This window comes from Pristiophorus japonicus, unplaced genomic scaffold, assembly GCF_044704955.1.
Source record: "Pristiophorus japonicus isolate sPriJap1 unplaced genomic scaffold, sPriJap1.hap1 HAP1_SCAFFOLD_29, whole genome shotgun sequence".
NCBI lineage: Eukaryota > Metazoa > Chordata > Chondrichthyes > Pristiophoridae > Pristiophorus > Pristiophorus japonicus.
The window spans coordinates 20,430,581-20,438,549 of NW_027252668.1; the positions used below are offsets into that span (position 1 = coordinate 20,430,581).

Below are 7,969 nucleotides of genomic sequence, written 5' to 3' on the forward strand. Positions count from 1 at the left end.
AGTGGGACATGATCCCACATCTCCAGAGGAGACAATGACCTGAACACAGAACGGCCATCTTGCCTATTCAGTGCTGTGTGTGGCTGCCTGCAGGTTGATTTTGAACTTTTGTGTCCTGTCACATGAAATAAATGAGGGCAGCAGGCGTATCGCTGCCTGACACCGGGGAAACAGTGAGACAATCATTGCATTGTGATCAGGTTTAATCACAGCAATATCTGCTGTCAGGAGCTGAAAAGGAGGAAGAGCTGAAAAAACACAAGAAAAAAGCTAAGAAATGTCAGCAATTGTGGTAAACTCTTTAATGTGTTCCCTGCTCGTTTCGTGGTGCGGTGCTCATAGAGGGAGCCCAGATTCAGAAAATAACTCTTTCATTCAAAATCTTTAAAATAATGACATGCAACTAAGTAAACTGTGTGTCGGGGGATGGGGATGGATGAAGATTATTTGTTTTATTCCCCACTCATTAACCGACAGCGTTGTTTTGTAGAATTGCTACTGAGGGACAGTGGAAACTTCAATAACTGAACTTTAATTATTTAAGGATTTTGAATCATTGATGAAGTTTTCTCCCCTATCTTATTTTACTCACTCTGTATGTTGGAGACTGGTTTAAAATGTTCAGTGCTCATGCGACAAGGAACCTGGGGCGACTGTTGTTCAATTTAATTCACAGCAAAAATAGTCTCCAAAATAATGTTTCCACCCGTGCACGAACCAGAGACCTTTCGCGTGTAAGGCAAACGTGATAACCACTACACTACAGTTAAAGTAATCTTAGGTATAAAACCAGAGCTTTAACCTACACAGCTGGCCGATACTTCAGGAGCTGGTTTTACGAGAATAGAATGATGGTGCTACATTTCGGAAGGCTGTGAGTTTGGCAGGAATTGATCTCGTGTTTCACAGACTTTACACATCGGAACAGGAGATTGCCATTTAGCAGCGAGTGGTTAGGATCTGGAATGCAGGTTTGAAAGGGCGGTGGAGGAAGACTCAATCTTATCTTTCAGACGGGAGTTGGATAAGGGTCTGAAGGAAAAACAATTGCAGAGCTGCAGAGAAAGAGCGGGGGAGTGGGACTCGCTGAGAGTCGGCACGGGCTCGATTGGCCGAATGGCCTTCCGTGCTGTAACCATTCCATGATTCGATAAGTTAGTGGCACATTTCATAGTGTGGGTGGGAGCACAACATTGCAAAGGGACATGGATTGTGTCGGCAAAACTAGAGGCATCTGATTCAGGATATTCGTGGCGCGCTGAAATTTCGGAGTTCAATGACTTTGAAAGGAACAGTTTTGTTTTGTGCCGTTTCGGTCAGAGGTTTTCCAAGAAAGCAACATTAAATGAAAAGAAATACAATCGCCCAACGTGGGGCTCGAACCCACGACCCTGAGATTAAGAGTCTCATGCTCTACCGACTGAGCTAGCCAGGCTTCGATCCAACGCAGTTTTTTATCACTCATTGCAGTCAGGCGCCTGTTGGCTCCGCCCCAGATGTTGAATCTTGCTGTTGAAGAACTGCCAGTGTCTTCTTGAATGGTGGACCAGGCTCCGGGGACGAATAGCCAACTCCGGGCCCGAATCCTTACGTGTTTATGATTAGCTCCTTCAGGGTAAACGAGCCAAAGGAGTACAGCGGAAACGTTGCAAGGACACCCTAAAAGTCTTCCTGGTAAAGTGCGACATCACCACTGACAACTGGGAGACCCTGGCCGCAGACCGCGCGAGGTGGAGAAAGTCCATCCGGTAGGGCGTTGAGCTCTTTGAGTCTCGACGCAAGGAGCATGAAGAGACCAAGCGCAGGCAGCGGAAGGAGCACGCGGCAAACCAGTCCCACCGACCCCTTCCCTCGACGTATGTCTGTCCCACCTGGAACAGGGTCTGTGGCTCTCCTATCGGACTGTTCAGCCATCAAAGGACTCACTTTTGCATGGAAGCAAGTCCTCCTCGATCCCGAGAGACTTCCTCTGATGGTGTCTATGATTTGCGGTACACTGCGGAAACATCTCCACTTTCAGCACCAGATTACCAGAATTAAACCCAATGGCATCGGCACAAAAGTTCCTCATCTGCTCAGAGCAAAATATATCATATGACAATAGAATTTTATGAATTAATTAATGATGTTTAAATCAATGCTTCTTTTTTTTTTGCATAGGAGATGCATAAAGATGTGTAAAATAGATGAAGTATTTTTTTATAAGGTTTTGAATTAAAAGTACAATTTCCCTGACCGCGAATCGAACTGGGGCCGCGGCAGTGAGAGCACTAACTCCTAACCACTAGACCATCAGGGAACCCAGTTTGGACACCGAAGCATTGGTTTTGGCGAGGTTCACATCGAGCAGCGCCGTAACACAGGACTCTGTGCTCTACGGGCTGTTACGAGGGACACACACATCACCTGTTGCTGGAGGGCAATCAACTTAATCAAAGTGACCACGACGTGATTTGAACAAATAACCTTCGGATCTGAAGTCAGACACACTACCGTTGCTCCATCAGACCTACACAGTGAACTGGAGATGTTTTTCTATATGAAGGTTCTGTAATACAAGGGGCTTTAAAATCTCCGCCCATTCCCACCAGGTATTACAAGCAGCGTTCACCTGACAGGCACCGTATCGTTTCTTCTTCAACTTTTATTTTGCTTTCACTGGAAACCATCATAAATTAACCCCTCACCTTATTTTGCACAATCAAACAAATGCTAACTCAGGAAGAGTCCATACTTCAATCATTTGTCTTGTGCTTTGCATCTTAACTCGAAAACCGTATCCCATTTTACTCACTGTATTGTAGCTTTCTGGTTCAAAATCTTTATTGCCGATGACACCACGAATCTCTGGCAACTTTTATCAAATTTAACAGCACCGGTTATTCCTACCGTGCACACAAAATATAATCAGTAGTGAAGATAAAACCCCACCGTGCGTATTTTCAGATTCAACGCAGCAGCATTTCAAATAAATTTTACACTGAAAAGATTTCCAAGTGTTGCTTGTACTTGTGTCTTTAATTAAACTTTGTGGCGTCTGAATCCCATTCATGCCACTGCTGAATAAGAAAGGAGGGTTTACATTGACCAGACTGCACTGCCCCTGATATTTGTGAGCTCATCCTTTATATTCAGTGGTTTCTCGCCCTTTGATGGGCTGCAGTGTAGCGGAAATCACGTTGGCCTCACATCGAGTACTGTTGAGGGGGATGACTCATCAGGGGAGGGCAGCAGCAGCCAAGTTCATGGCACCATGGCTGGCTCTGCTGCACAGAAGGGCAGGAAAAAGAGTGGGACAGCGATAGTGATAGGGGATTCATTGTAAGGGGAATAGATAGGCGTTTCAGCGGCCGCAACCGAGAATCCAGGATGGTATGTTGCCTCCCTGGTGCAAGGGTCAAGGATGTCTTGGAGCGGGTGCAGGACATTCTCAAAAGGGAGGGTGAACAGCCAGTTGTCGTGGTGCACATTGGTACCAAAGATTTAGTTAACAAAAAGGGATGAGGTCCTACGAGATGAATTTAAAGAGCTAGAAGCTAAATTAAAAAGTAGGACCTCAAAAGTAGTAATCTCGGGATTGCTACCAATGCCACGTGCTAGTCAGAGGAGAAATCGCAGGATAGCTCAGATGAATACGTGGCTTTAGCAGTGGTGCAGCAGGGAGGGATTCAAATTCCTGGGGCATTGGAACCGGTTCTGGGGAAAGTGGGACCAGTACAAACCAGACGGTCTGCACCTGGGAAGGTCCGGAACCAAAGTCCTAGGGGGAGTGTTTGCTAGTGCTGTTGGGGAGGAGTTAAACTAATATGGCAGGGGGATGGGAACCAATGCAGGGAGACAGAGGGAAACAAAATGGAGACAGATACAAAAGACAGAAAGGAGATGAGTAAAAGTGGAGGGCAGAGAAACCCAATGCATAAACCAAAAAGGGCCACGAGCATAAAAATTCTAAAGGGTGAAAGTGTAATAAAAAGGCAAGCCGGAAAGCTCGGTGCCTCAATGCGAGGAGTATTCGAAACGCAGGAGAGGGCTCTGAGCTAGAGTGGGTGAGAGCGCAGATAAACAGGACCCCAAGAAAGAATGCAAAAGGCAGGAGGCAACAGAGCAGAGTAGCACTGGGGTAAGTGTAAACCACAAGGTGATCGGAAGGGACAATATGTATGAATATAAAGGGGCTGCAGGAGGGGTCAAAACTAAATATCATGGATTAAAACTAGTATTAAATACTTTACCTAAATGCACGCAGCATTCAAAATAAAGTAAATGCGTTGACGGCACAAATCATGACAAATAGGTATGATTTGGTGGCCATTACAGAAACATGGTTGCAGGGTGGCGAAGACTGGGAATTAAACATACAGGGGTAGCTGACAATTCGAAAAGATAGACAAGAAGGGAAAGGAGGTGGGGATAGCTCTGTTAATAAAGGATGATATCAGGGCAGTTGTGAGAGATGATATTGGCTCTAATGAACAAAATGTTGAATCATTGTGGGTGGAGATTAGAGACAGAAAGGGGAAAAAGTCACTGGTGGGCATAATTTATCGGCGCCGAAATAATAACTTGACGGTGGGGCGGGCAATAATCAAGGGAATAATGGAGGCATGTGAATAAGGAAAGGCAGTAATCATGGGGGATTTTAACCTGCATATTGATTGGTCAATTCAAATCGCACGGTGCAGCCTGGAGGAGGAATTCAGAGAATGCATACAGGATTGTTTCTGAGAACAATATGTTACAGAACCTACAAGGGAGCAAGCTGTCTTAGATCTGGTCCTATGCAATGAGACAGGAATAATAAACAATCTCCTCGTAAAAGATCCTCTCGGAATGAGTGATCACAGTTTGGTTGAATTTGTAATATAGATTGAGGGTGAGGAAGTAATGTCTCAAACGAGCATACAATGCGAAAACAAAGGGGACTACAGTGGGATGAGGGCAGAGTTGGCTAAAGTAGACTGGGAACACAGACTAAACGGTGGCTCAATTGAGGTACAGCAGAGGACTTTGAAGGAGCTCTTTCATAGTGCACAACAAAAATATATTCCAGTGAAAAAGAAGGGCAGTAAGAGAAGAGATAACCTGCCGTGGATAACCAAGGAAATAAAGGAGAGTATCAAATTAAAAACCAATGCGTATAAGGTGGTCAAGGTTAGTGGGAAACTAGAAGATTGGGAAAATGTTAAACGACAGCAAACAATGACTAAGAAAGCAATAAAGAAAGGAAAGATAGATTACGCAATTAAACTTGCGCAAAACATAAAAACAGATAGTAAAAGCTTTTACCGATATATAAAATGGCAAAGAGTGACTGAAGTAAATGTTGGTCCCTCAGAAGATGAGAAGGGGGATTTAATAATGGGAAAAGTGGAAATGGCTGAGATCTTGAACAATTATTTTGCTTCGGTCTTCACAGTGGAAGATATAAAAACCATGCCTGAAATTGCTGGTCACAGGAATGTGGGAAGGGAGGACCTTGAGACAATCACTATCACTTGGCGGGTAGTGCTGGACAGGCTAATGGGGCTCAAGGTAGACAAGTTCCCTGGTCCTGAGGAAATGCATCCCAGGGTATTAAAAGAGATGGCGGAAGTTATAGCAGATGCTTTCGTTATAATCTTCCAAAATTCTCTGGACTCTGTGGAGGTACCAGCCGATTGGAAAGCAGCTAATGTTACGCCTCTGTTTAAAAAAGGGGGCAGACAAAAGGCAGGTATAATAGGCCGGGTAGTTTAACACCTGTCGTGGGAAAATGTTTGATACTATCATTAAGGAAGAAATAGCGGGACATCGAAATAGGCTGAGTGCACTCAAGCAGACACAGCATGGATTCATGAAGGGGAAATCATGTTTAACTAATTTACTGGAATTCTTTGAGGATATAACGAGCATGGTGGATAGAGGTGTACCGATGGATGTGGAGTATTTATATTTCCAAAAGGCTTTCGATAAGGTACCACACAAAAGGTTACGTCCGAAGATAGAGGTACGCGGAGTCAGAGGATATGTATTAGCATGGATCGAGATTTGGCTGGCGAACAGAAAGCAGAGAGTCGGGATAAATGGGTGCTTTTCATGTTGGAAATCGGTGGTTAGTGGCGTGCCACAGGGATCGGTGCGAGGACCACAACTGTATGCAATATACATAGATGACCTGGAAGAGGGGACAGAGTGCTGTGTAAAAGAATTTGAAGATGAAACAAAGATTAGTTGGAAAGCGAGTTGTGTAGAGGACACAGTGAGGCTGCAAAGAGATTTGGATAGGTTAAGCGAATGGGCTAAGGTTTGGCAAATGGAATACAATGTCGGAAAGTGTGAGGTCATCCACCTTGGGAAAAAAAAACAGTAAAAGGGAATATTATTTGAATAGGGAGAAATTACAACATGCTGCGGTGCAGAGGGACCTGGGGGTTCTTGTGCATGAATCCCCAAAAGTTAGTTTGCAGGTGCAGCAGGTAATCAGGAAAGTGAATGGAATGTTCGCCTTCATTGCGAGAGGGATGGAGTAAAAAAGCAGGGAGGTCCTGCTGAAACTGAATAGGGTATTGGTGAGGTCGCACCTGGAGTACTGCGTGCAGTTTTGGTCACCTTACTTAATGAAGGATATACTGGCATTGGAGGGGTTACAGAGACGATTCACTCGGCTGATTCCGCAGATGAGGGGGTTATCTTATGATGATAGATTGAGGAGACTGGGTATTGACTCGGCGGAGTTCAGAAGGATGAGGCCTGGTCTCATAGAAACATTGAAAATAATGAAAGGGATGGACAAGATAGAGGCAGGGATGTTGTTTCCACTGGTAGGGGAGACTAGAACTAGGAGGCACAGCGTCAACATACGGGGGAGCCAATTTAATACCGAGTTGAGAAGGAATTTCTTCTCCCAGAGATTTGTGAATCTGTGGAATTATCTGCCCAAGGAAGCAGTTTCGGCGAGCTCATTGAATGTATTCAACTCACAGATAGATAGATGTTTAACCACTAAGGGAATTAAGGTTTACGGGAACGGGCGGGTAAGTGGAGCTGAGTCCACGGCCAGATCAGCCATGATCTTGTTGAATGGCGGAGCATGCTCGAGGGGGAAGATGGCCTTCTCCTCTTCCTAATTCTTATGTTTCTTATGTTTCTTATGGAGTAGGCGTCGACAACAACCAAAACCATTTTTGAAAGGACCTGCGTAGTCCTCATGTATGCGTGCCCAAGGCTTGGTGGGCCAGGACCAGGGGCTAAGGTGGGCTTCCCTTGGCGCATTAGTCAGCTGGGTAAACGTGTTGCACCTGCGAACACAACGTTCCAGATCTGCGTCTCTCCCTGGACACCAAATGTGTGACTTGACAATTGCCTTCCTCATGACAATGCCCGGGTGCTCATTGTGGAGTTCTATGATGAACACCTCTCTGCACATCTGGTTTCTACGCAGTTCCCCCACAGTAGGCAATCGGCCTGAATCGAGAGTTCATCCCTGCGCCGGTGAAATAGTTTAACTTCCTCAGGACATGCCCTGTACGTGGCTGCCCAGTCCCCATTCAGGACACATTTCTTGACGAGAGACAATAGCGGGTCTCTATTTGTCCAGACTTTAATCTGACGGGCTGTCACGGGTGAGCCTTCACTTCCGAATGCTTCAACAGCCATCACCATCTCAGCACCATGCTCGGTAGCCCCCTCAGTGGTGGCGAGTGGGAGCCTGCTGAGTGCATCGGCGCAGTTTTTGGTGCCCGGTCTGTGCCGAATTGTGTAGTCATAGGCGGCTAACGTTAGTGCCCACCTCTGTATGCGGGCCGATGCGTTTGCATTTATGGCCTTGTTGTCGGCCAAAAGGGACGTTTGGGGTTTGTGATCTGTCTCCTGCTCAAATTTCCTGCCAAACAGGTATTGGTGCATTTTCTTTACTGCATATACACATGCGAGCGCTTCCTTTTCTACCATCCCGTATCCCCTTTCTGCCTGGGACAGACTTCCGGAGGCC

The 7,969-nt window shown here is 45.7% G+C and overlaps 1 non-coding gene across 1 annotated transcript; it reads right to left on the reverse strand.

Moving 5' to 3' along the window:
- Positions 1-1,362: 1,362 nt before the first annotated feature.
- trnak-cuu (transfer RNA lysine (anticodon CUU)) lies at positions 1,363-1,435 on the reverse strand. Its single transcript has one exon. It is a non-coding gene; the product is annotated as a tRNA-Lys (tRNA).
- Between the last annotated feature and the right edge of the window lie 6,534 nt (positions 1,436-7,969).